The sequence below is a fragment of the Globicephala melas genome, chromosome 3 (genome assembly GCF_963455315.2).
Source record: "Globicephala melas chromosome 3, mGloMel1.2, whole genome shotgun sequence".
Lineage (NCBI taxonomy): Eukaryota > Metazoa > Chordata > Mammalia > Artiodactyla > Delphinidae > Globicephala > Globicephala melas.
Genome location: NC_083316.1, coordinates 39193181 through 39219533, shown reverse-complemented (window position 1 = coordinate 39219533; position 26353 = coordinate 39193181). Strand labels below are relative to the sequence as shown.

Sequence of the window (26353 nt, the reverse complement as noted above, 5' to 3'; positions counted from 1 at the left end):
TCAGCTGATGGGCCCACTGGCACTGGAATAGATGTAATTGCAATAAAACACATTTTATAAACTTTTTTCTCATATCTTAAGTGATGACATAAATAAAAAATATAGCAGTAAAAACAGTAGTGTTTGTAGCTGGGAATAAGATGAAAACTTTGAAGCCATTGAGAGTCGCAGCCCATATCTTCTTTGTGGCCAGTTTATAACATCTTTGCTCCAGTGTTCCAGGTAAGTGCTCTTTCTAAGAGTAAAGTAAATATACCATTTATTGGATTAATTTACCATAGTATGCAGCATAAACACCTTGTAAACAAAGCAAGATGTGAATTTTTTAAGTTTTTATTTTATCAGTTTAGTGCCATCAATGTTTATTTCCTAGATGCTTGAGGACAATTGGGATTCTGGAAAAAAAAAAAAACAAACAGAAAACTAATCCGATTGAAGCGGTTTTCTAAGCAACTTTTTTTAAACCATTTATCAAACCTCTTTGCTCTGTTAGGCTTCACAAAATGACAAGGCTATTTTAGAGCCGTAAACCTCAATGCCCCGTGCAGTTATGGCATGCAACCAAAGACAACCGGAGAGAAAATGAAGCTGTAATTGACTACAGCTGCTCAAGCCTAACATTTCCCAACAGCATCCCAAGACTTTCAGATTGGTGTTTCTTTCTCCCCCCGAACAGACCAATGGGAGCCCCCAATAATCATGCCCAAGGCATGATTGGTCTTGTCCAAAAAAGCCAATGACTGGTATGTCTTTGACTGCTATTTGCTTGTTACATTCAGTGCTCAGAATGAAAATAAAACGATAGCAATTTTCTATGATAGCAATTTTCCGTGTTCACGGATCATTTTTAACTTGGTTCAAGGCTTTGCCTTCAAATCTAAGGGAAGTGTTCTGTCCTTTTGAGGTTGCTATTAAAATATAGACTGGAACCATTACATTTTATTGGCTTAGCCTTTCCCTGCACTGCCTATAAAAACAGACAATGCTTTAAAACCTCTCACTAATGTCCACTTTCTTGAGGATGGAGCTGACCTCAAGCAGTTTACTACTTGTCTGTTAGTTAAGACTAATTAACTTTGACTTAGTTGTTAGGGCACCCTAATCTGGAGTTTCATTTTATATAAATTGAAGAAATACTGGGTTCAACCCAGCACCAGACAGTGACTCTTCAGGGCTTTATATATTGAGACTTCTTTACTTCATAGATCTTGCTTATAAGAACACTTCGTAAATGTGCAATCAGTTCATTCTTTGATAATTAAATGCTCTTTACCACCAAACATTTTTTTTATAATGAGACTATGATTGTGTTGCTTATTTCTTTTAAAACAAGAAATGTGTTTAAATTAAAGCCACCATGAAATATCGGAAATAACCTTATATTGTTTTCTAATTAAATCACTAGTATTGTCCTGGGATGAAATAATTTGTTCACATTGATTTTTAATTGTAACATTAATAGCTCATTTTGTTTTTCAACTATGGAGAGGGAATCTGAGTTACATCTTATTTCTGCTTAACATAATTAATATGCAAAATAAACATGTAGAAAATATTTTGGTATAGTTTTATTAAAACTACCATAGTGAATTTATATTAACTAATTTTTATAGAGAAATCATTTGCATTTCAGATGAACAATTCAGAGGTTGTATATCTCTGAAATACAAGAACTTCAGAGTAAAACATTGTAATATTAATACAGCCTTCTAGAAATTTGAAGAGTGGCAATGAAAGTGGTGCTTATGCAATGTCTTACTTTAACATATCAAGTAGATCAAATAACTCATTAGCATTTTAACTTAAGTAGTGGTCAGGTTAATCTTAAACAATAAAAGTTGTTATAAAGCCATGATTTTTTCAAATCTTTATCCTTAATTGTCTTTATTTAGATCCATTTGTATGAAAAGTATTTACCATAAGAAAAAAATTATTTATAGTCTTTCCCTGTATCACAGAAAAATAAAAACTTTCCAGAAATACATCTTTGATAAAAGAGACTGTTTCTTTGAACACTATATATCACAAAGCTGAACCCTCATTGACCAATGGCCAAATCAAAGTGTGTTTTTGTCAAAATGAGGTCAGTGCTCTGAAAATAACATAAGTTACATTTCTGACAGGAGTATTTTGAATCCAAGCATTAGGTGAGATTCACTGACGATGGCAGGTGTTGTGAGATGGAATTATCTGCGTTTGGCTGTATCCTCTGAATAGTTTGTTATTGCTGGTAGTTAATGCTGTTACTGTTTAGAATGATTGAAATAAGCACTGTAACAGTCAAGGTTCTCCAGAGAAATAGAACCAATAAGAGATATATATGTATCATATAAAGATATGTATTATATATAATATATATGATTTTAGTTTATAAAATATCTATTTTATATGATTTATTTTAAGGAGTTAGTTTACACAGTTGTGGGAGCTGGCAAGTCCTAGATGTGAAGTTGAGGCTGCAATCTTTTTTTTTTTTTTTTTTTTTTTTGCGGTACGCGGGCCTCTCACTGTTGTGGCCTCTCCCGTTGTGGAGCACAGGCTCCGGACGCGCAGGCTCAGCGGCCATGGCTCACGGGCCTAGCCGCTCCGCGGCATGGGGGATCTTCCCAGACCAGGGGAACGAACCCGTGTCCCCTTCATCTTCAGGCGGACTCTCAACCACTGCGCCACGAGGGAAGCCCCACACCCAGAATCTTAACTTCACTTACAGTCTGTGGGGTCTAGCTTCTGTCTGCCTTGAATCTAATCACAGCTCCACCACTTTCTAGCCAGGTGAGATTAGGGCAAGTGTCCTTACCTCTCTGTGCCTCAGGTTCTTAAAAAAATTATTTTAAAATGTTAGAAATAATACTAATGTTGGAAGGATTAAATAATACATTAGAAAAATATTTTTGCTAAGTCTCTGGCACATATACTTACACAATAAGTGCCAACTATTACAATAAAAATAATTCCTCTCTATTATTGCTGCATGTTTACCTTGACATGGATTAATTTCAGTGTGACACAGTGGAATAAATATAGATTTGTAAACAAAACATCTTTACTCTCAGTACTGGCTCTGTCATTTACTAGCTGTATGGTCTTAGATAGTTTATTTAGCCTGTCTGGGCCTCAAGTTCACTCTGTGTAAATTGAGAAAAATAAATTGTTTAACATGGTTGGAGGATTAACTACAATAATGTAAAACCGCCAGTGCTTGCTGACACATGGTGCGTAAAAACAGGCCACATTATTGTTATTGTTTTTATTAAGAATTAAATGACTGAATAAACAAAAAAGACAATTTGGATCTCATATTACACATTATTATATTCACATTTATGTACATTCATGTTTTATATATATATTACATTCAGAATGATAGCTTACTTGAATTTTTGTCCCAGTATTCAAATGTAACTCAACTGTCTTGGGAAAGATTCCATCACTTGTTCTCAATAAGGTGAGGCCCTTGTAGTAAGTTCACTCAGCTCCTAAGAAGAATAGATAAGGAATGTTGTAGGTAGAGATTCTTATGCCCTCGGCACATCATTTTTCTCCTACTCTAAATGCCTTACCTGTTTATGACTTGTCTTTCCGCTAATGCCTGAAGGAAAGCTTTTCCTTCCTGAGACATGAGTGTCTACATCCAGGTGATTCTTTTTAGACAAATTCCTGGCAGTTGGAAGAATTATTCCTTAGCCCCATTTTTTTTTGTTGTTTTTGTTGTTTTGTTTGTTTTTCATTTCATTCTAGAGTATTGAACATTACTGCTAAGGTAAAACATTTTTGGAAAAAGTGATCAAGTATTTTGTGCACTATTAAAGCTGTTTCTTTGGTGGTAGTTTTCTGCAAGAAATATTTTATAAAAGGTGAAAACATCCTATGTGAATTTCTTTCTCTTTCTCTCTTCTCTTTTTCTCTTTCTGTTTCTCTCTCTGTACAGGAATGGGGGCTTAGACTCTTTATTAGCTTGGATGAATGCATGTAATTATAACCCAGAAATTATACTGTCATTAATCAAAAATTAAAATCCAAATAGGTTTTCCTCATTGAGTTGATATGTCTTCTGGATTTAGGCAGTGCTCTTCAACAATGAACTTGATTCACTTTCTAAAATAGCCAACAAGTGTCTATTCTTATTGTACATTGTTCCCTGCAAATCTAAAAATATTGTGTTGGAGTTGAGGGCCATATTCTTATAAAACCATTTTTTGTCCTATAGGTGACTTTTTAAATGATTGGCATATAAGAAAATAAAAGCCTTTATACCTGACTTATATCTTTCTGTTTCTCATGAATAAGAAACATGTAATACAGGCATACCTGGAGATATTGTGGGTTCTGTTCCAGGCTGCTGCAATAAAGCAAAATATTGAAATAAAGTGAGTCACATGAATTATTTTTGGTTTCCCAGTGCATATAAATATCATGTTTGCACTATACTGTAATGTGTTAAGTGTGCAATAGTGTTGTGTCTAAAAAAATGTGCATACCTTAATTTAAAAATACTTTAGTGCTAAAAATGCTAACCACCACCTGAGCCTTCAATGAGTTGTAATCCTTTTGCGAGTGGAGGGTCTTGCGTCAATGTTGATGACTGCTGACTGATCAGGGCGGTGTTTGCTGAAGGTTGGGTGACTGTGGCGATTTTTAAAAAATAAGACAACAGTGAAGTTTGCTTCACTGATTGACTCTTCCTTTTGCAAATAATTTCTCTGTCGCATAAGATGCTGTTTGATAGCATTTACCATCAGTAGAACTTCTTTTAAAATTGGAGTCAATCCTCTCAAACACTGCTACTGTTTTATCAACTCAGTTTATGTAATATTCCAGACTTTGTTGTCATTTCAACAATCTTTACATCAGCTTCACCAGGGATAGTTTTCTCCTCAAGAAACCACTTCCTTTGCTCATCCAATAAGAAAAAACTCCTGATCCATTCAAGTATTGTCATGAGATTGCAGCAATTCAGGCACACCTTCAGGCTCCACTTACAAGTTTCGTTTTCTTGCTATTTCCACCACGTCTGCAAGGACTTCCTCCACCAAAGTCATGACCCCTCAAAGTCATCCATGAGGGTTGGAATCATCTTCTTCCAAACTCCTATTAATGTTGATACTGTACTTTGACCTCTCCCCATGAGTTATGAATGTCCTTAATAGCATTTGGAATAGTGAATCCTTTTTAGAGGGTTTTCAATTCGTTTTGCCCAGACTCATCAGAGGAGTCTCTACAGCAGCTATAGCCTTATGAAACATATTTCTTAAATAATGAAACTTGAAAATCAAAATGACTCCTTGATCCATGGGTTGCAGAATAGATGCTGTGTTAGCAGGCATGAAAACAACATTAATTTCATTGTACATCTCCATCAGAGTTCCTGGGCGACCAGGTGCATTGTCAATGAGTAGTAATATTTTAAAAGAAGTCTTTTTCTCTGAGTAGGAGTTCTCAACAGTGGGCTTAAAATATCTGGTAAACTATATTGTAAACAGATGTACTGTCATCCAGGCTTTGTTGCTCCATATACAGAGCACAGACAGAGTAGATTGAGTATAATTTTTAAGGGCCCTAGGATTTTTGGAATGGTAAATGAGTACTAGCTTTGACTTAAAGTCACCAGCTGCATTAGCCCCTAACAAGAGAATCAGCCTGTCCTTTGAAGCTCTGAAGCCAGGCATTGACTTCTCCTCTCTAGCTATAGAAGTCCTAGATGGCATCTTCTTCCAATAGAAGGCTATTTCATCTTCACTGAAAACCTGTTGTTTAGTGTAACCACCTTCATTAATGATCTGAGCTAGATCTTCTGGATAGCTTGCTGCAGCTTCTACATCAGCACTTGCTGCTTCACCTTGAACTTTTACGTTATGGTGATGGTTCTTTCCTTCAACTTCACGAATCAACCTCTACTAGCTTTAAACTTTTCTTCTGCAGCTTCCTCACCTTTCTCAGCCTTCATAGAACTGAAGAGAATTAGGGTCTTGCTCTGGATTAGGCTTTGGCTGAAGAGAATGTTGTGGCTGGTTTGATCTTCTATCCAGACCACTATAACTTTCTCCATATCAGCAATTAGATTGCTTGACTTTCTTATCGTTTGTGTGTTCACTAAAATAGCACTTTTAATTTCCTTCAAGAACTTCTCCTTTGCATTCCCAGCTTGGCTGTTTGGTGCAAGAGGCCTGGATTTTGGCCTATCTTGGCTTTTGACATGCCTTCCTCACTAAGCTTAATCATTTCTAGCTTTTCATTTAACGTGAAAGACATGGGACTCTCCCTTTCACTTGAACACTTAGAGGCCATTGTAGGGTTATTAATTGGCCTACTTTCAACACTGTTGTGTCTCAGGGAATAGAGAGGCCTGAGCAGAGGGAGAGAGATGGGGAACAGTAGATCAGTGGAGCAGTCAAAACACAGACAACATTTAAGTTTGCTGTCTTACAAGGGTGTGGTTTGTGGCGCCCCAAAACAATTACAACAGTAACATAGAAGATCACTGATCCCCAATCACCATAGCAAATATAGTAATCATGAAAAAGTTTGAAATGTTGGAAGAATTACCAAAATGTGACACAGAGACACAAAGTGAGCAAATGCTGTTTGGTGAAATAGTGCTGACAGACTTGCTCAAGACAGGGTTGCCACAATTCTTCGATTTGTAAAAAATGCAATATCTGCAAAGTGCAATAAAACAAAATACAGTAAAATGAGAAATGCTTGTGTTATACAGTAAACAGCCAAAAATATCCTAGTAATTGGGTTTCCATGTCTGTTTGAATAATATAAAAATAAATTATATGTATAACTGTATCTCAATATGAGTTAGCACTCTACTAATGATAAATGGTGAATGAGTTGATACATTTTGTATAATTTTAATTATTTTTGTAGATAATAAGAAGTGGTAAACTTGCAACTTAAAATTTTCAGTTATGTTTGGGTCACCTAAGACACAAAGGAGCAATGATTAATAAAGATTGATTTTACTATGCCATTATGTAATATACACCAAGATACTGCATTAAAGAAACCTTGTCATAAGCAATTCTTAGAAAATCAGTCTTCTTGAAAGTTTTTTTTTTTCTTTCCATAAAAGCTACATCATCTTTGCATTTTCTTCTTGGAAGATGAAGTTTTGTCTAAAAAGAAAAAAAGAACTTTATTTTAAAATGTCATTTGTAATAGTGATTAGCACTTAATTATATAATCTCCTGTTCTTAAGTTATTTTAAATACAGGTCTTGTCTTCTTGAAATTGTTTTATATTTATTAGGAACTGACACCTTTCAAGCCACCACACATTACTTATTTCCCACAACTAAAACAATATTTGCTTGGTCTGACCATAATTTGACAATATTTTACATGAGGGATTTAATTACACTTGTGAAAATAGAAGCAAATATTTATAAAATAATCTAGTATTTACATGAAACTTGAATAGATTAAAATGGTACAATTATATCCTCAGAATATGAAAAGTTAAATCATGTTTAATTTAAACAATTTTATTTACTAGATGCATTTCTAAAAGCTTGTATAAAGGTTTTCTTAATAACTACATTTCCCTGTTTATATTTTTCATATATTTCAAAGTACAAAGAACTCAAATTAGATAGAAGATAATAGAGTGAGAAAAAAGAAATTCTATATATATTCATCTTAATTGTAAATAGAATTATCTATCTAATTAAGAACAATTTTTATAAAAGACATAAATTTCCCTAAAAATTTTATTCCTCTATATAAGAAAGTTCTATCTTAATTATAAAATTAGCATTTCTCAATATTATTAAATATAAAAGTGCATCAATTGTTTTACATAAAATCTTTTATGTAGAACAAAATATAATATATATAATATAATTCTATTTTTTTTAAAATCTGCAAATCAATGAGAACCATATAATCCCACTTTGGTTACAAAAATGTCCTATATTATGTATACATATTTACATTTTTTTTTTCATTAGTGTGAAGCAAAATGTGGAAAGAGACATACCAAACTCATTATATGAGGTCTGAAAATGGAGGAAAAGTTATGCATGAGGTAGGTTAAATTTTTCTGGGGTAAAAAGTAACCCCCAATTCTCAGGGTTTAAAAAAGAAAAATAGCAACATGGTTTTCACTCCGACTACTCTCCCATTCAGGTTTGAAACCTTATGAGAGTTCTGCTCATCACCATAGGCTGGATAATGGAGCCACCATCTCATATGCTGCCAGTGGCTGAGCCAGAGAGAAAGAGAAGTTATATTCTTACCTACAAGTAAATGTTCTGGCAGGAAGTGACACCTTCACTCACAACTCACAGGCCAGAGCTCTCATCTATCTCAACCACAGAATGTCCAGCAAATGCAATCCTACCACAGTCCTGGAAAGCACAGAGCCAGAAATAATGGTGACAACACTGTAACTACCAGAGACGGGGAGCAGTTGCTAACATGTTCTTCATTCTGGTATTGCTTATACTTTTCATTAAAAATGTAAAACTACAGGGCTTCCCTGGTGGCGCAGTGGGTGAGACTCCGCCTGCCGATGCAAGGGACACGGGTTCGTGCCCCGGTCTGGGAAGATCCCACATGCCGCGGAGCGGCTGGGCCCATGAGCCATGGCCGCTGAGCCTGCGCGTCCGGAGCCTGTGCTCTGCAACGGGAGAGGTCACAACAGTGAGAGGCTCGCGTACCAAAAAAAAAAAAAAAAAAAGTAAAACTGCAGAGGCCACCCTGAAAATATTTACAAACCAGAGGCAGTTCTACCATTATCCTCCCTTCCTCTTCATCACTGTTGTTTTAATTATACAGAAAGATAGGCAGAAATGTAAAAAGAAAACCCAGCCTTCATTAAGCAACTTCTCTAGTCTCAGACTTTGTTAGAAAGGTGCTGTGATGCAAAATATATGTCATAGATCCCCTCTCAGGTGGCTTTGATTCCAGCAGGGAAAGGAAGTGATGCAAGAACATGGCATTATAAATGCCACAAACATAAAGCAGGCTGGGAAGCCTGGCTGGAAGAGGGATAGTGAAGAAAGTGCAGGATTTTTTTAACACCTCAGATCCTGGTCTGTCTTTTTCCTAAGAGTATTTTTAGCAAAAACTAGGAGTGATATGCCTTGTTCTGATGGAAAGAGCTGGTGTAAGTATTCAGTTTAAGTGAAGCGGAGGACTCAGAAAATCTATTAATGACAAATAAATTTAGACTAACACTAAGCTTAAGATTCAAAACTAAGCTTAAGAATGTGGGCTTCATGGGTGTAGTGGTTATAAAGGAAAGAAATTAATAGGCATACGGAAAGAAAACTAAGATAATTGTTGGTATAAGACAACATTCCCTAAATATGAAATGGGTAATGAGAACTAAGCTTTGCATCAATTTCTCTCCTTAAATTGCAATTCCAGGCAGTGATTTCATGGTCTCAGTAATTCAGGAGATCAGGACTAAAACACTACGGGAAGAAAATCTTCCTTCTACCTACATTTCAAATCAACATGGTGCTTTGTGTGGAAGTGAGGTGAATTCAATTCATTGCTAGAGAGGCTACATTTTCATACTGCTACCCAATTTCTGCCATGATTTACAAATTCACTGTCCTTTCATTATTGCAGAATGAAATAGTGAGTTTTTTAACCTGTTGAAGCATAAGTCAAGGAAACAAACATCCTCTACATTCTTTATTGGATCCAGGCTTTAAAAAGATTTATAGGTATAAAGAATGTATACTTGAAATGCTATTTGAAATGTCATATGACTATTTCAAGAAAGGTAAATAGTGATTAATTTCCCTATTGTAAAAGAAATTTTGGGTCAAAGTTTGTTTGTTTAGTAACAAATTAACCGACTGAAAAAAACTCAAGTTATAAATGATGAGAATATTATATTCAAACTATTAGCCAATGATTTGCCATTTGAAAATGTCTTTTTCAAAGGAAGTTTGAAAATGTCTTTTAAACCAGTTTATATATGTTCTTGACTCTTTGGGAATGCTCAAATTCAAACAAAATTTTTAATTCCCATTTTGTGAAGGTTTTGGTTCATTTGCTTATGTGTTTTTACCAGATTAGAAAGGAATTATTTAACATGAAAAGAGCTTGCCTAGTTTAGAAGTCCATTTTGATTATCATCTATATAATAGATGTAATTTAAATTAAGACACGCTTTCTGTATTTTAGTCCCATACTATGAGGGATTTGCATATAATCCAATATCCACCATGAATAAATGTTATCAAATATATTTTATAAAATGTAGAATTCTCCAAATTCACGTGATTTTAAGTGTCTAAATATAATTTGAAATAGGTAATTCTACTTGGTTAAACTTTCTTCAGCTGCAAAATATCCTGATGGCAAGTGCTGTCATTAAAGGCAAGAACCCAGGACTCTTTGAAACCAGTAAGTTGGTAACATTGGAATCCCTGAGTTAAGACCCCCTTTATACAGCTCTGGACTCATCTTAAAAAATCTGATCATGTAAAAAGCTTCTTGGGTGTAGTTCTGATTTGAAATATTTAGGAAAGAAGAAATTCTTTATGGTGTGACTATGGGAGAGTTTGGAGTTTTTCTTCATGTCTGATATTTGAAGCACTCAGTGAAAAGTTAAGACACTACAAATAAAAACAACACAGTGAAGTATTAGACTGTTGTCTCCTGTTATGAAATTAACTCTCAACTGTTATTGCCAACTTTTGTGCTCAGACTCTCACTCTAACTTTGTTCTGATTTGATTTTTTTGTAACATGTTAAGATCACATTGTAAGACATTAATTGGCCTTTAGCCAAAAATAATAAAATTCTGACCTGAACTGCCTCTCTTTTGAAAAAGTAGAAAAGATCCCAAGAGATTACAATTTTAGATCTCACACATAATTTCCCATTCCCCTCCTATAAATCAGGCTTCTGTAAAATAGTGAGTTATACCATTCACATTTCTGCAGATACTAAAATTCCCCATTCATTTTCCAGCTTGCATTCTTCAAGAAAAGAGATGTTAGCAAAGATTGTTAAGAGTTGTGGTAGTCGAAAAGAATTGGCAGGATTCCAGTTTGTAGAACTTGTTGAGATTCTGCCAATTCCTTTAACGCATGTTGCTAAGCAGAGCTGATATTCAGCCAGTGTGTTCTAGCATAGCCATACAGATTGTTAAGATTTTGAACTACTTCAATTCCAGTGGGTAAATAGCCACTACTTCATGCCTCCTAGTATCTCCTCCCCCACCCGGGTTTACCCCTTGGCACCCTCCCCAACTCCCCCTCCAGCCCAACTTACTACTCTGCATCTACAAAATAATGTTTAACAGTGTAAGAGGCTTTTTTTTTTTTTTTTGCGATACGCGGGCCTCTCACTGTTGTGGCCTCTCCCCTTGCGTAGCACAGGCTCCGGACGTGCAGGCTCAGCGGCCGTGGCTCAAGGGCCCAGCCGCTCCGCGGCATGCGGGATCTTCCCAGACCGGGGCACGAACCCGTGTCCCCTGCATCGGCAGGCGGACTCTCAACCACTGCGCCACCAGGGAAGCCCATAAGAGGCTTTAATACCTTGTTCTTGCTAGCATATGGGTAGCCCCCAGTTTGATTGGTCAGTGCTCACTCTCTAACCATTGTTGAATACTTTGAAGATAACTCTTGCTCCTAGGCCTAAGTATGTTTCTAGGCATGTGTAACAGAAATAGAAATGGGGAAAAGATGGCCATAATAATTCAGTGCTGAAGCAGCTGAGATATCTCACAATCAGAGCTGGAATATTGCCTGGAGCCTGTTTGTCAGCATCAACTCTTCTCTCTACAATTATCGGGTTCCCTGCTCTGTTACTCAGAGAACACTTCTTGATAGCTACTATTTCCCAGACGCTGTGGGTGCAAGAATTACATGATGAGTCGTTTGTTCAAAAAGCTGAATCAAGTAAAATAAAACTGACATTAGAAGTCTATGGTGGTATATTAAATGCCCAGTAGGGTGGAGACAAAGGAGAGAGTGGGAATTAGTTGGGACAAACTTTTGGGTGATCTGTTTGATTAATTTATTTATTCATTCAAAATATAATGGTGGAACATGTAATTGTTTAGGACTGGAGATACAGAAGTAAACAAGAGAGAGATTTCTCTCCCCTCATATTATTTACAATCCAGCAAGAAAGACTCTAAAGTGAATTACGTAATTACTAAATGAATAATAATACTTTGAGAACTAACTCACTTAAAATTTTAATGTGCTTGTCTATAAAAACAAGAACCTTGATCATTATAATTCATTATTGCTTGAAAGAAATAAAGTCTTATGGACAATTAAGTATTTCCTATTTATTGTCATTGTCTTTCTATTGATTCCATACAAATAATACACTTGGCCATTTTGAAATAAAATGTAAAATTTATTGAGTAAAGGCAACAGTACACTGTGCCATTCCTATTTATCTTGTGGTTTTCCTACTATTTGGTTAAGGGCATCTTATTTGCTCTGTATGGAGAGGTAAGAGTTTACTGACTTACTCAAGGAGGCAGAATCGGTGGTCCTGCATCAGACCCTTACTACATGATTCTTTGGCCCATTGTTTTTGTAGCCCACTTATCTATCATTTACTCTTAATTTCAAACAACTACGGGCACATTCTCAATCTCATTTTGCTACAGCATCAGTACTGCATTCTGATCTCCATTTTTTTTTTAAAAAAGAAAAGCAATCAGAGTTGTTATTTCTCTGGAGTAGCAAGGGAGATATAATTCTTTACTGAGTGACTGCAGTGTGCTAGATTATGTACCAAGTGCAGGAAAATCCCTCTCAATGACTTTGTAAGATGATATCACTCCAATTTAGTCTACTTATTGAGGCTAAGGGAGATTCAGAGCTTTCCTAAGAGTTCAAGACTGCTAAGTAACACAGCTGGGCTTCAAAATCTGTCCTGTCTCTCAAGACCTTTGTATTATTTCTGACGATATACTGATATATGAAAGTTGATTTTTTTTCTATATTCAATAATATTTGTAGGTGCGATAATAGTATTTACCTGGAAACGTTCTTCCTCTTTATTGAGTATGTTTTATATTACATCGCCCTAAAATAGCCTCCATTGCAGTGATAGAGACTACAGTAGGTATTGAAATCATGGAGTTGAAAGGGACCTTACAAAATTGATGATGTGTGGCCGTGTAGTCATTGAAGCTCTTCCAGTGAGAATGAACTGAGAAGGGAGTCAATTCCATGTTTGAACAACTTTGTTTTGAGTTTTGCTGTAATGCCATTAATAATACTTCCTTTGTTGGGAATAGTTATCATTTATAGAAAAGTTTGTATGTGGCACATGCTTAGCCAGTGGTATTTTCAATCGTCACAACCACCATACAATGTAAGCTTAACTATTTTTATTTTTGATATTGGGAAACTGAGGGTCCAGGGACCAAAATGACAGAGGCAGTCCATGTCTGTGCTAGCATTGAGTCAGCTCCATTAGACTACAATTCTTGTGTTCTCTCCATTATGCCATACCACTACTTCATTATTAGGACAAATAAAAATTCTTAAGCAAAATAGTCCTTCAAATATTTGAAAGCAGCAATCACATTTTTCCCTTAATCTTTTCTTTTTCATGCCAAGAACACGTAGTTTGCCCAGTATACATAGGACCTGGTCTCCAGATCATTCAGAACTACTGTCAGCTTTTGATACCAAAAGTCAGCACAGTTCCTCAATGTTGCCCCACTAGTACATACTAGGGTGGAATGTTACCTCTTGGTTCTTGACTAAGCAGACTGAAAGCACACTTTTGTCTTAGCTTATTTTGGAAACCCCTTGGTTCATTATGTCTTCACAATAAACTAAATATCCTACCTTTTGTTTTCCATTAATTGCTATTAAGCAAAGTCTCTCAGTCCTATATTTTTCTAGTTTGACAGTGAGTGTAAGAATTTAAACTTACTTCTTTTAAATTCCATCTTATGAGGCTTAGCTTGTGGTTTCTCATTCAGTGATTGACCTATTTCTCTTCAGATTTATGACATCTGAAAAACCAATATAAATGTACTATATTTCTTCATCTGAATCTCAAATGGGGTTTTAAGTTGAGAGGTTATGTGTTAAACCCTATCCCCTAAGACAGAAGAAGAGCCTAAGGAGGAAAAAAATCCTTGGCCATTTGATGAGAATGGTATGAAATTGGGGAGGATTGATAAGTCATCCTCTCAACAAAGATTTATTGAGAACTTACTCTGTGCCAGGCAGTGTTTTAAGCAATGATGTGGCAGCAGTAAACTAGATGACAGAAATCACTTTCCTCCATGAACTTATATTTTAGTGGGAATATATAGACAATAAATAAACATGTGAGGAAAATATCAAGATATGACATGGTAATAATAATATTACAAAAAGAAATAAATGGGGAAGCTGAGTAGGGAGTGTCAGGTGAGTGTGTGGGAGGAGGATGGAGAGTTCTCTCCCTAAGTTCTTTGCATAAACCTCTATCATACTGATTATGCTGCACTGTAATTATTTGTCCTTTGTCTGACTCTTCCTTTAGACAAATTACTTTCCAGGAAATGTTGTATGTCTTATTCATCTACACGTTTCCAGCATCAAGCACAGTGACTTGCATGCAGTAAGCTTCACTAAAAGCTTAATAAATTAGTAAAAAATTCTTAAAATCTGAATGATAACAAAAATAATAGCAAACTATCAACTGCTTGCTGTGTGCTATGCATTGTGCTATTGTCTCATTTACTTCTCATATGACTCTATGAAAATATTTTTAATTTTCTAAAATGATTATTATATTCCCCATCTTACCAATGAGAAAACTGAGCTACAAAGATGCTACATAATTTGAATACAATCACATAGCCAACAATCAATGGAAAAGAGATTCAAACCTAGGATCTCTATCTCCAAATCCCAAATCTTTCAAGTTTCTGCCACATAGTACCGAAATAGACCCCTTGTCAACCTCCATATTGCTAGAAATTTTATAAGGTACTATCAGAAATGATGATCTCTATTATGTTAAAAAAAAAGGAATTTAGGTAGAAGCTGAAGCAAGGCAAGTCAAAGTTTATCAAGCTGACAAATTCAATTCATTCATTCAAGATACCATAATATCCAAATAATTGTTTCTAAATAATAAATAGTTTCAATTATGGTAGACTTGAGAACAAAGAAATGAGAAACAGGAGGGAAAGAATGACAGAGCATTTCCATTACATACTAGAACATGAAGTACCTGCTTTTCCCTTTCTAAGGAGGTATAATGGGGGGGATGGGGAACATCAGGCAGAGGCCACATTAACAATTGATAAAATGTATAAATCCAAACAGGGATCAAGGAATCATCAGGGTCTTATTCATTGGTCAAGCAGCAATAGGGCTGATTTTAGTGATAATTCTACTACCCTATCCAAGCTGCATGCACATTCCTAAGGGAAATAAAATGAAATGAGGTCAGTAATAAGCAAAAGCAGCGGGGGACAGATTACACTATAGAAATGAAGCGCGCCTTGTCCCACAGTTATCTTTACTCACTGCTCAATTCTTTTGCCCGTGAATGAAGCAAAATGGTGGAGTATGAGGATCAGGTGTCAACTGTGACACTGAGAAAATGGTTGAGTGGTATCTCTGTCACTTAGATTTAAAGCTAGAAACATTGGGAAGTCTACTTGAGTGTACGGATATTTGTATAAATATTTAATAATCACATACACTTTGTATACACTTTGCTTCTCAGATTAATATTGCTTTTCATGAGAGACATTTAAGCTATTTTATAGCAGCATTCTCAACCCGTCCCCTGTATTTTGGGTTAAATGCTTAGTGCTTCTAGAATAAAGACATTTGAAATTGTGATGCAAACGTCACAATCTATGTGACTGATAAAGTTACAAATCAGAATTTCCATTATAAATATTATAATCATCTGAACACTTAAAAAAGCATGAGAACACTAAGAATATGTAAATATTTCCTCATTTTAGAGGAAAAAGGTAAAATCCACTAAACTTTAAGAATAATCTTTAGTTACATCTTATACGTACTTTACCATGAGAATGGAATGAGATTCAAAATACAGGCCTGTAATCAAGTTTTGGGTTATTTTGCATATTTGAAGTAACACTGATTTTTTTTAAAGCATAGAGAAAAGTCACTTGCAAAATATTAGATGAAGATTCACTGCAATTACTTATTAGTTTGCCTGGGCTACCATAACAATACCACAGATTGGGTGGATTAAACAACAGAAATTTATTTTTCCACATTTCTGGAGGTTAGAAATAGGAAAAAATTGCATTGGCAGTGTTGGTTTCTACCAAGGTCTCTCTCCTTGGCTTGTGGATGGCCATTTTCTCCCTGTGTCTACACATGGTCTTACCTCTGTGTCTGTGTCCAAATCTCCTCTTTTTATAAGGACACCACATTGGATTAGGGCCTACCTTAATGACCTCATTTAACACATTATTTACCCCTTTAAAGACCCTATCTCTAAATATAGTCACTTCTGTGGTACTAGGAGTAGGACTTCAACATATGAATTTTGAGGGACACAATTCAGCCCATAACACTTATTAATAAAGTATTCCTAAGAGACACTTGTAAGGGATTGGGGGAAACAAGACAGGAAGGGGGAATACAACATAAGTGTGTATCAGGCAAAGTCTTGGCCTCAGCCTAGTCACGCTCAGTGCTCTGGAGTGTCAAGGGCACCTCAGGGTTTGTCCTGACTCAGGAGAGAGAACTGTGCTTTCTGTGCTCTCATACCCTGCACCACTGGCCATTGATCATTGGCCACAGAAGAGGGGGGTCTTAGGTAACTCACATATACTTCTAACTCTGCATGTGCAGTCAAAGCAGATCAAGGAACCCCATGCAGAGACCTCCAGCTGTGGGCTGTTAGAAGCAAACACACACAGGATTGGTAAATAGCATTTTTTTTTTTTTTTTTTTTTTTTTTTTGCGGTACGCGGCCCTCTCACTGCTGTGGCCTCTCCCGTTGCGGAGCACAGGCTCCAGACGCGCAGGCTCAGCGGCCATGGCTCACGGGCCCAGCCGCTCTGCGGCATGTGGGATCTTCCCGGAGCAGGTCACGAACCCGCGGCCCCTGCATCAGCAGGCGGACTCTTAACCACTGCGCCACCAGGGAAGCCCAGGTAAATAGCATTTTACCAATAGATTTTACAGTGGATTTTGGGCAGGGCATCAACTTTGTCCACTTTAACGGATCATGTATAAGGAAAGTATGATTTATTCAGAAATATGTTTTACCATTTGTATATTCACCTGAAGATCAATTTAAAGTGTATATATCCAGAACATTATAATGCTTTTCTGAATTTTTAGAATGATGGCTTTTTTTTTAATGTTACATACTATGCAATATAGAATAGTACAAATTTAAAAGTAAAAATACATCTAATATCCCACCACTGAAAATGTAACCATTAATATTTTTGTATATAAATACATGGGGTGATAGGTATGAATATATAAAATGGGATCATAAAACATGCTCAGAAAAATGTCAACTATCCTCAAAATAATCTATAAATTTAGTATAATTTCAATCAAAAACCTCCATTGGTTTATTCCTGGAACTAGCCAAATTTATTCTAAAAGTGTATGGGGGCTTCCCTGGTGGCACAGTGGTTGAGAGTCCACCTGCCGATGCGGGGGACACGGGTTCGTGCCCGGGACTGGGAAGATCCCACATGCCGCGGAGCAGCTGAGCCCATGAGCCATGGCCGCTGAGCCTGCGCGTCCGGAGCCTGTGCTCCACAATGGGAGAGGCCACAACAGTGAGAGGCCCGCGTACCGCAAAAAATAAAAAAAGTGTATGGAAGAATATATGCATGACAATAGCTAAGACAATCATGAATAAGTGAATAAGGAAATATACTTGTGATATTAGAAATCAAAGTATTTTATAAAGCTATAATAACACAGTGTTCTATTTACAAATAAATTAAAATATAGGCTAGTGGAGCAGAATAAAGAGCTGATATCCAAGAATACACAGCTTCAGTATATAAAGGTGAAAGGATTTAAACAATCAGTGTAAAAAAGTGGATTGTTTGATCTTAGATGGATTAAAAATCTATGTATGATAAATAAAATTGTATGATTATCAGAATAAAATACAGGTTCATGAGGAGTTTCTTAACTAAATATTAAATTCACAAATCACAAAGATTAGCAAACGTGACTATATCAAAATTTTAAATTTTGGGGAAAAAAGGTGCTTAAACAAAGGAAAAAATGTACATAACCTGTAAGGGATTAGCATCCAATTTCACAAATAAGTAGGGAAAAGAAAATAGGAATATAAAACAACAAACACAACCAAAAGACACAGAATTATCCCAAATAGATCGGTAGAAAACAAAGAAGCAAAAATATGTTTGTCTATGTCAAGTGTTGGTGAAGATGTGGTGAAAGAAAAGTTCTCATAAACTTTGGAGAGTAACTTGAGAGTAATTTGAGGTTCTTCATACCCTTCAAATTAGAAACTGTATTTCAAGGTGTAGTTACTAAAGAATTCTCACAACTATTTTGAATGCACAGACATGCTCAAATAGATTCACTGCAGCCTTATTTGTAGTGAGAAGATTTTGGAGCAACTCAAATGCCCACAAGAAGGAACATGAATTATTTCACTTACGAAACAATTTTTCATTAAATACTAGTATTTGCCAAACACTGTTATAGACATTCATATATGATTAAACAAGACACAAAAATGAATGACCTCAGTAAATAAACTGTGGTACGTTCATATAGTATCATACTATAAAATACTATTATGCATAAAATAGATTAATACTAATACATAACAGGATTAGAACTTTGAAAACAAAGTTGAGTGAAAAAGTCAGTTGCAGAATGTTATATATTATATGAAACATTAAAGAAACATTTAAAAACAAATACAACATGACATTTATATAGATAATGGATATATTAATATTTAATAAAGATATAAATCATGTTCTTGAAACTGACACATTTTATGATAATGGTAACTTCCTGAGAAAAGGAGGGGAATGAGATTGGTGAGGAGTACATGGAACAAATTAATTTTACCTTTAAGGCTTTATTTATTTAAAAGGAAAAACAATTTGTTGAAGCAGTTACAAAATAAGCTAACATCTGCATAATTTATTTGTTGATATATTAGTATATTGTATACAGCTGTCAGCTACCACATACGAAATGACAGGGTCATATCAAATTGACAGTTTCTTAATATCTGAGCTGGTAGAGTAGCTTTATTCTACAAAGGGTTCATAGGTCCAAGATCTTTCTATATGATTTCTCTGTCATTCTTGGCTTCCATCTTGTGCCAAAATAAGTGCTTCAGCTTCTGCCATCATATTTGCTTTCCAACCAGCAGGAGGAGGAAAGGAATAAAGAGGGCATGTTTCCTCTCATTAAGAACACAACCCAGAAACTGCACATACCACTTATCTTTGTAGCTTGTTTGCTAGAGCTTAGCTGCATGACCACACTTTGTAAATGTCGTCTTTACTTGGGTGATCATGTGCCCAAGCTAATAATTTTATTATTATGTAAGAGATGGAGAACAGTCACTGGGGACAACTCTCAATTTCTGCCATAGGTATTTATATGAATAATTGCTTTTTTTTCAATAATCCATGTGATTTTTCTATGTAGAAAATCACATTATTTGAAATTAAGTACAAGTGGCTTCTTCCTTTCCAATCTTTATACATATGTTCTCTTTTCTAGTTTTATTGCATTGGTAATGACTCAAGTGCACTGTTGCATAGGAGCAGTGGTGGTAGACAATTTTGTCATTCAATTCTTTTCAATGGGAACACATAAAATTTTACTATTAAGTTGTTTCCGGTATCGTTTTTAAAGATTGGTCTATCTCTGTGGAGGATAGATTTCAGAAAGATGTGACAGGAGTATAATCAGGAGATCAGTAAAGAGGTTACTTCAGAATTCCAAGTAAGAGACAGTGGTGGTTTAGACCAGAGAGTGGTTTGCAGCGAGAACGGAGAGAATTGCTTGGATTCCAAATAGATTTTGATGAGGGTGGAGAGAAGCTCTTGGATTCAAGATAAATTTTAAAGATAGAACCAATAGTATTTGCTGGTGGGTTATACTAGAATATACATGTGGAACGTATGAGGAGAAAATAAGAATAAAGAATGATTTGCTTGTTGTGGCTTGAGAAACTGAGTCAATTGTGATACTATTATTTGAGATGGGAAGGACATGGGAAGAATCAGAGGGTGGGGAGGGAGGCATGAATTAAGAATTATGTTTTGGCCTAGTTATGTTTGCGATGACTATTAGAAATGAAAATAGAGATGTCAAATCAGGATTTGGAAATTGGAGTCTGGCATTTAGGATAAGGTCTTGGTTAGATACATACATTATGAATTTTCAGTGTGTATATGGTATTTAAATTTACAAAGTTGGATATTGGCATCACTGGAGTGAGCATAGAGAAAGAAAGAGTCAGAGGACTGAATCACTGAGGACTCCAGAACATAGAGATCCAGAAGAAAGAGAAAAATCCAGTGTGTGAAAACATAGAGCTGCAATGAGGGAGGTAAAAACCAGGAAAAGTGGAGTTCTGAATACTTGATCAACCAAGGCCAATGTTGCTTAGATGTAGAATAAAATAAAAATTGAGAGTAGAACTATGGATTTGGCTGAATCGGGGTTATTCACTAGTTTAGAAAGTTTTTTTTTTTTTTTAGTGGAATATAGGAAATGATAGCTTGATTAGATTCAAGGGAGGAGAAAATAGAGGGCAGTTGGAAAGCAGAGACAGTGAGAATAAAGTACCTCTTCCAATAGTTATTGCAACAGAGGGAAACGGAATTGAAGAGTTATTGGATGAAGGCAGATATTGGACCAAGGGAGTTTCTTTCTTCTTTTTAATAAATGGGAGACTCACAGTATGTTTCCACAATGAGAGTGATCCAGCACAGAAAATTTGATAGGGTAGGAGAGAAAACAAGAGCAGAAACATTGATCTTAAGAAGATAACAAGGACTCAAATTGGATACATATGGAAGGTTTGGCTTTAGAGAGGAACAGAACAGTTCTTTTTTTTTGCAGCAAGGAAGACAGAATATATGGGTGTCAATATGGAATACTGGATTCCGGGGTGAGAAAATAAGAACATTTGGTTTTCCCAGGGAAATGAGATCCTCAGCTACGAGTAAAAAAAGGAGACGATGTAGAGGTGGGAGGAGAAAGGGGAAGGTGTAAAATATTCATCTTAGAGTTGGGAGGTGGTGTGGATTGAATGTGGAAATATGGAAGGACTACTGGGAAACACTGAAGGATCACTTGGGTTTGTGATCATAAATAGAAAAGGAGACAATGCATGGCAACTCTTTTTCCTCAGATAGTTTCTGCTAGTCCCATACAGGTGCAGAGCAGACTGAGAAAGTATTATGGGGAATGAAATTTGCTGACAATCAATCAGAGGTAGAGAGGGTTTAAGGAGTAGAGTACGTATGCAGAGAAGTGATTGGTATGAGAGATACATATCATGTGTCCTTCCTGATCACAGCTTTCTCTTACCTCTTTGTAGGCAATCATTATCCTTTCATTTATAGTAATCACTTCCTTGTTTTTAAAAATAATTTTATCATCTACCTGTGCACCCCTAAACAGTATAATTCAGTTTTGCTTTGTTTTGGAACTTTCTATTAATAAAATTATATTATATCATTTTATATTGTTGCCTTAATCTAGCATTGTTTTAGTCTTGTAAATATCATTCACATTTTGTATAGCTGTAGCTCATTCATTTACTATTGTTATACAGTATTCAATTAAATGAAAATACCACAATCTGTTCTTACATTGATAGCTATTTCAAAAAAATCTTTTAGCCTAAGAAAAAGTTTACTAAAAATGAGTTTATTTTCAAAAATAATAAAACCAAGTCTACCTACAAAAATTGCATAGCCTTCCAATAAAAGTAGAAAGAATATTACTAACCCCATAAGAGTATACAAGTAAAGTATTCTGTATATCAAAACTGTAGAATGACTATTTACATGCGTGTTATTCTTTCTTTCCCACAATTGATTATTTCTAGTGAGAAAAGTATCTTTTCAAATGTATTTTGAAATGGCTTGAAAAGGATTTCTGAATACAGTAAGCTGTTACTGGGTTAAGCCTCACATCAAAAACCTCATATTATAAGAAATCAGATCAATATTTTCAATAATGTATGATTGGAAACAACTGACCGAAAGTACTAACTTGTGTAATAAGATTGTGTTGAAGGTAACTGAAGGCAGAACAGCACTCTGCATGACCAGTGGCAGTTTATTTGTTTGATAGTCAAATATAGGATCGATTCTATTTCTTCCCCAACTAACTTCATTTAGCTATTATGTGACAGTAAAACTGATGCAACGTGCTCATTGCTGGGAATTGCTTGCCTGCTCAGCCCTAACCTTTCTTCCTAAAGCTTCCCTGAGTGGAGAGAGATAATTTGCAAGTGAAAGGCATGTTAGAATCCTGAAAAGCAAAGTAGCATTCACTTTCTAGGAAATACAGCACCCCTTTACCAAAATCCTTTTTCTTCTCTAAATCCTGGAAAAAATACATATGGTGATAGTAGCTGTTCTGAAAATTCAGTATTCTTTTTAGGTTGCTGTTTTTATTAGTATGTTTCCTAGTAGTATAGTGGCTAAATTTTGAAGGGAGGAGGAAAATCAAAACTCAAATGTATCACGTTATGGTGAATTAGAAAAGTCTTCATGCCTGAACTACATACTGCCTATATATACTACTCACCAATAGAATAATCATAATACCAATAAGAATAATTATATAACATATACTGAGATGCCAGTTACCTCACTAAATACTTCATGTGCTTCATAAAATTTAATCTTCACACAATGTTGGGAATTTACTTTACCCTCCCGTTAATATAGATATGGAAATGAAAGTTTATCTAATACAGTAAGGACCCAGTGATATTACAGAACAGGCAAAAGGAACACCAAGCTTGTGTCCTTGACCTCATTTTACGCTACTGCTTTGCACTTGAAGTTCTAGTCAGTTGGATCTACTCCCTGCCTCCAGGGCACCTCAAGCCCCTCACTCTCCCTAAACATACTTCCTTTCTGGAGCCACTTCTTTGCACATTCTCCAGACAGACTTCTTCCTGCCCAGCCTGCAGGACCCACCAGGTCCCACTTCTTCCATCATCTCCCCTGACTAACCTAGCAACTATTGGTCTCTCCCTCCTCTTCACCTCTTCAACAGTTAACCAGTAACTTACCACACAGTTTAGCCCTCCAATTGTTTTACGTATGCTAATTCTTTTCTACCAACTGGATAATCATTTTCTTGACCGGGATAATCTTTATGGCGTGTCACCCTTTACAGTCCTAAGAATAACATTGTTTATTTTCAACATATTCACCAAATTCATTATGTTCCAATTTCCAGGCTCCACACTATGAATCTATAAAAATATAACATTTAATAAAACATGATTTCCATCCACAGGAGCTTAGTACCTACTGTAAAAAATTTACATAAAAATAAATGCCAAGTAGGACACTTTGTGTTACAGGGTCCCTTCATATGTGTGTATCATGGCATTCGGTCTCCTGGTAACCCTTTGAGGAAGGTCTTTTCTCAAAGGAGCAAGCTAAAGTCCAGTGCTCACAAAAACAGTAAATGGTACTTTGAGAGTTAGGGTCTAAGCCCTCAGTCTCTAGTCACAGACATTCAACTAAAGTTATTCTGGCTTATACATGACTAAACTTCAACTTTATGCTGATCAGAACAGCCTGTTTTGTGGCCTATAGAACATGCATTGTATATCTGCTTTGGCCATTGAAGAAGGGAATGCATTTGAAAGTCAAAATGGTGTGGCTATGGTTCAGGCATCCAAGGTAAAACTGAGTGGTCATGGTGGACATGATTTTAGACACATACTTGTCTTGCTGAGAACTTGAATTTTCTCAACTATATTGAACCCAGGGACATCACCAACCATTCTCAAAGCAGTGTCTGCTGGCAGCTGCAATCTTATGATCTCAAGGTCTCCTCTTGTAACTATTTAATTTTTTTCTTGCTTTGGGAACAGTAACAAAGAAGACAATGCAAGTCATAGCCTCTCATAAGAAGGTGCTAGATTCTTTAGCTAGAAAGTGATTGGGCAATAAAATTGCTTTAGATTAGATTTTAGCAGAAAAATGAGTCATATGGGTAGTGGCTAGTAGCTCATGTTATGTATATGTTAATACCACATTAGAAGTTAAAAACTACTTAGATAAAATTAGGCAACTGGGCTTCTCTGGTGGTGCAGTGGTTGAGAGTCCGCCTGCCGATGCAGGGGACACGGGTTTGTGCCCCGGTCCGGGAAGATCCCACATGCCGCGGAGCGGCTGGGCCCGTGAGCCATGGCCACTGAGCCTGCACGTCCGGAGCCTGTGCTCCACAACGGGAGAGGCCACAGCAGTGAGAGACCTGCGTACCACGAAAAAAAAAAAATTAGGCAACTGACTACCTGGCTACTAGTCTCCCCAGAAGTGCCAGCTTTGGATTGTTTTTCAGCCTTATTCTCCTGAATTCCTCAAGAAATAAGATATATTTTCCAAGGTTTATTAAAGTTTAGGTTGTCACTACTCCCCCTATTTCTAATTGGGTCTGTTGCACCAAAATGGTGCACCAAACGGCTAGGACCTTAATCCTACAAGACTCAGATCCAAGATTTGGAACTCAGGAATATTTCCAACTTGGTGTCCATTCCCCATATTGAGGCAGGATGACACCCTGTTTCAGCAGGAAGTAGCCAGAGTGGTCATCACCCTGTTCCCTCAAAGATTCGGAGAAGGTTAAAACAGGAGTGGGGATTGAAACTGAGTCCCCCTAAAATCAAGTTCCCATGCCAAGTTTATGATTAACCTATTTATCCAAAACTATTCTCTTTCTTGCCCCCCCCCCTTCCTCTCAGGATTGAGGAATATCAAAGAAAAGAGGGGATTGAAACCTAGTAGGACCCTGCAGGGCTCTCCTGGGTATGAAAACCCCTCTGTGTTCCCCATTTATTGTTTGTGAAAAAAGGCTTTAGTTTCCCAAGCCTTCCCTGAGTTCCAAAGAGCAGGCACAAGCAGTTACTAATTAGAGAAGTGAGGGAATGTAGAAACAAAGGAAAAATGTGTAAGCAAGAAAAGTAATGACAATAGTTCAGCAGTAAAACAGAGCCCTAGTTCCTCTTCAAGGGGTATACATAGCAATCTGACACATATCTTTGAGTTGCTCTGCAGGAACTAAGACACCTCCCCTGCCCCGAGGTAGAGAATGGTGACTACACGTTAACCACAAGCTTGTAGACTCCAGACTGTTTGAAACCAGAAGGCTGATGATTAAGATTCCTGAAACATCACCCTGTTACCTCACCACCAACCAGTCAGAAGAAAGTCATGCATCCTGCAGCTCTCACCACAAATGTTGCCTTTAAAATTCTTCCCTGAAAGCCATCAGGGAGCTTGGGTCCTTTAAGCACAAGCAACCCATTCTCTTTGCTGGGCCCTGCAATAAACTCAATACTTTTCTTCACCACAACCTGGTGTCAATAAATTGGCTTTGCTGCACTGTGGACAAGCGGACCCAAGTTGGGTTCAGTATCAATAGTTGTAGCTGTTCATTCAACTTCTCTCTTCCTTTGTGCTTTAGTGCATGGTGACCTGGCTTCCAAATGTCAATGACTAGTGGATATGGGGTATAGCTCCAGTTATAAAGTTGGATAACGTTGAGACATATTTTCTACATTGGCTTTCAGATTTTCTCCAGCTGATCAAAGTGGTGGCTGACTTGATGACCCAACCTATATTGTCTGCCTTCCTTTCTTTCCCAATTCCACAATTTCTTTAACACCCAGATAAACCATTTGTAGGATCTCTCTTAAAATATCTAAGACTTAAAAAAAGAGCTTATTTATAATACATAAAAAGAATCTGTAAACAAGACCAGCATTTAATTTAATTTGAAAAAATGTTTCTTATATTTGACATATATGGTGTCATATTTTCTGTTCATCTCTTTTTAACTAGTTATCTGGAGATATATAATAATGGGTCTTTTTCTCTCTGAAAAGCAGTCTCCTTAATATAGTAAAATTTTGACCAAATTTCCTTCTCCATATTAAACAATTCTTTTGTATTTTATTTATGTATATATTTTTCCAGCCCTTTTTGTGGTTCTTCCATGAGGAGTCATGTCATGGATGTCTGTGCTTCTGGTCCACTTTGAAATCTTGGAAGAAATTCAATCAATCTAACTCTAGAGATCTGCCAAACCAAAACATAGATGTGAAACTGTGGAATTTTTAATCACATTATCCAGATGATTTAACACTAAAATAATTGAATTCCTGGAAAGAGT

At 36.3% G+C, this 26353-nt stretch overlaps 1 long non-coding RNA gene across 2 annotated transcripts in view; it reads left to right on the top strand.

Moving 5' to 3' along the window:
• Positions 1-26353, top strand: part of LOC115866469 (uncharacterized) — a 1106684-nt gene that overhangs the window by 803020 nt on the left and 277311 nt on the right. The window contains exons 5-6 of one of the 2 annotated variants that reach the window (XR_009563374.1): positions 7955-8031; positions 8133-8464. The exons of the other annotated variant lie outside the window; for it this stretch is intronic. This is a non-coding gene — a long non-coding RNA (uncharacterized lncRNA). Of the gene's footprint in view, positions 1-7954; positions 8032-8132; positions 8465-26353 lie in introns of those variants that run through there. 2 annotated transcript variants of the gene reach the window in all.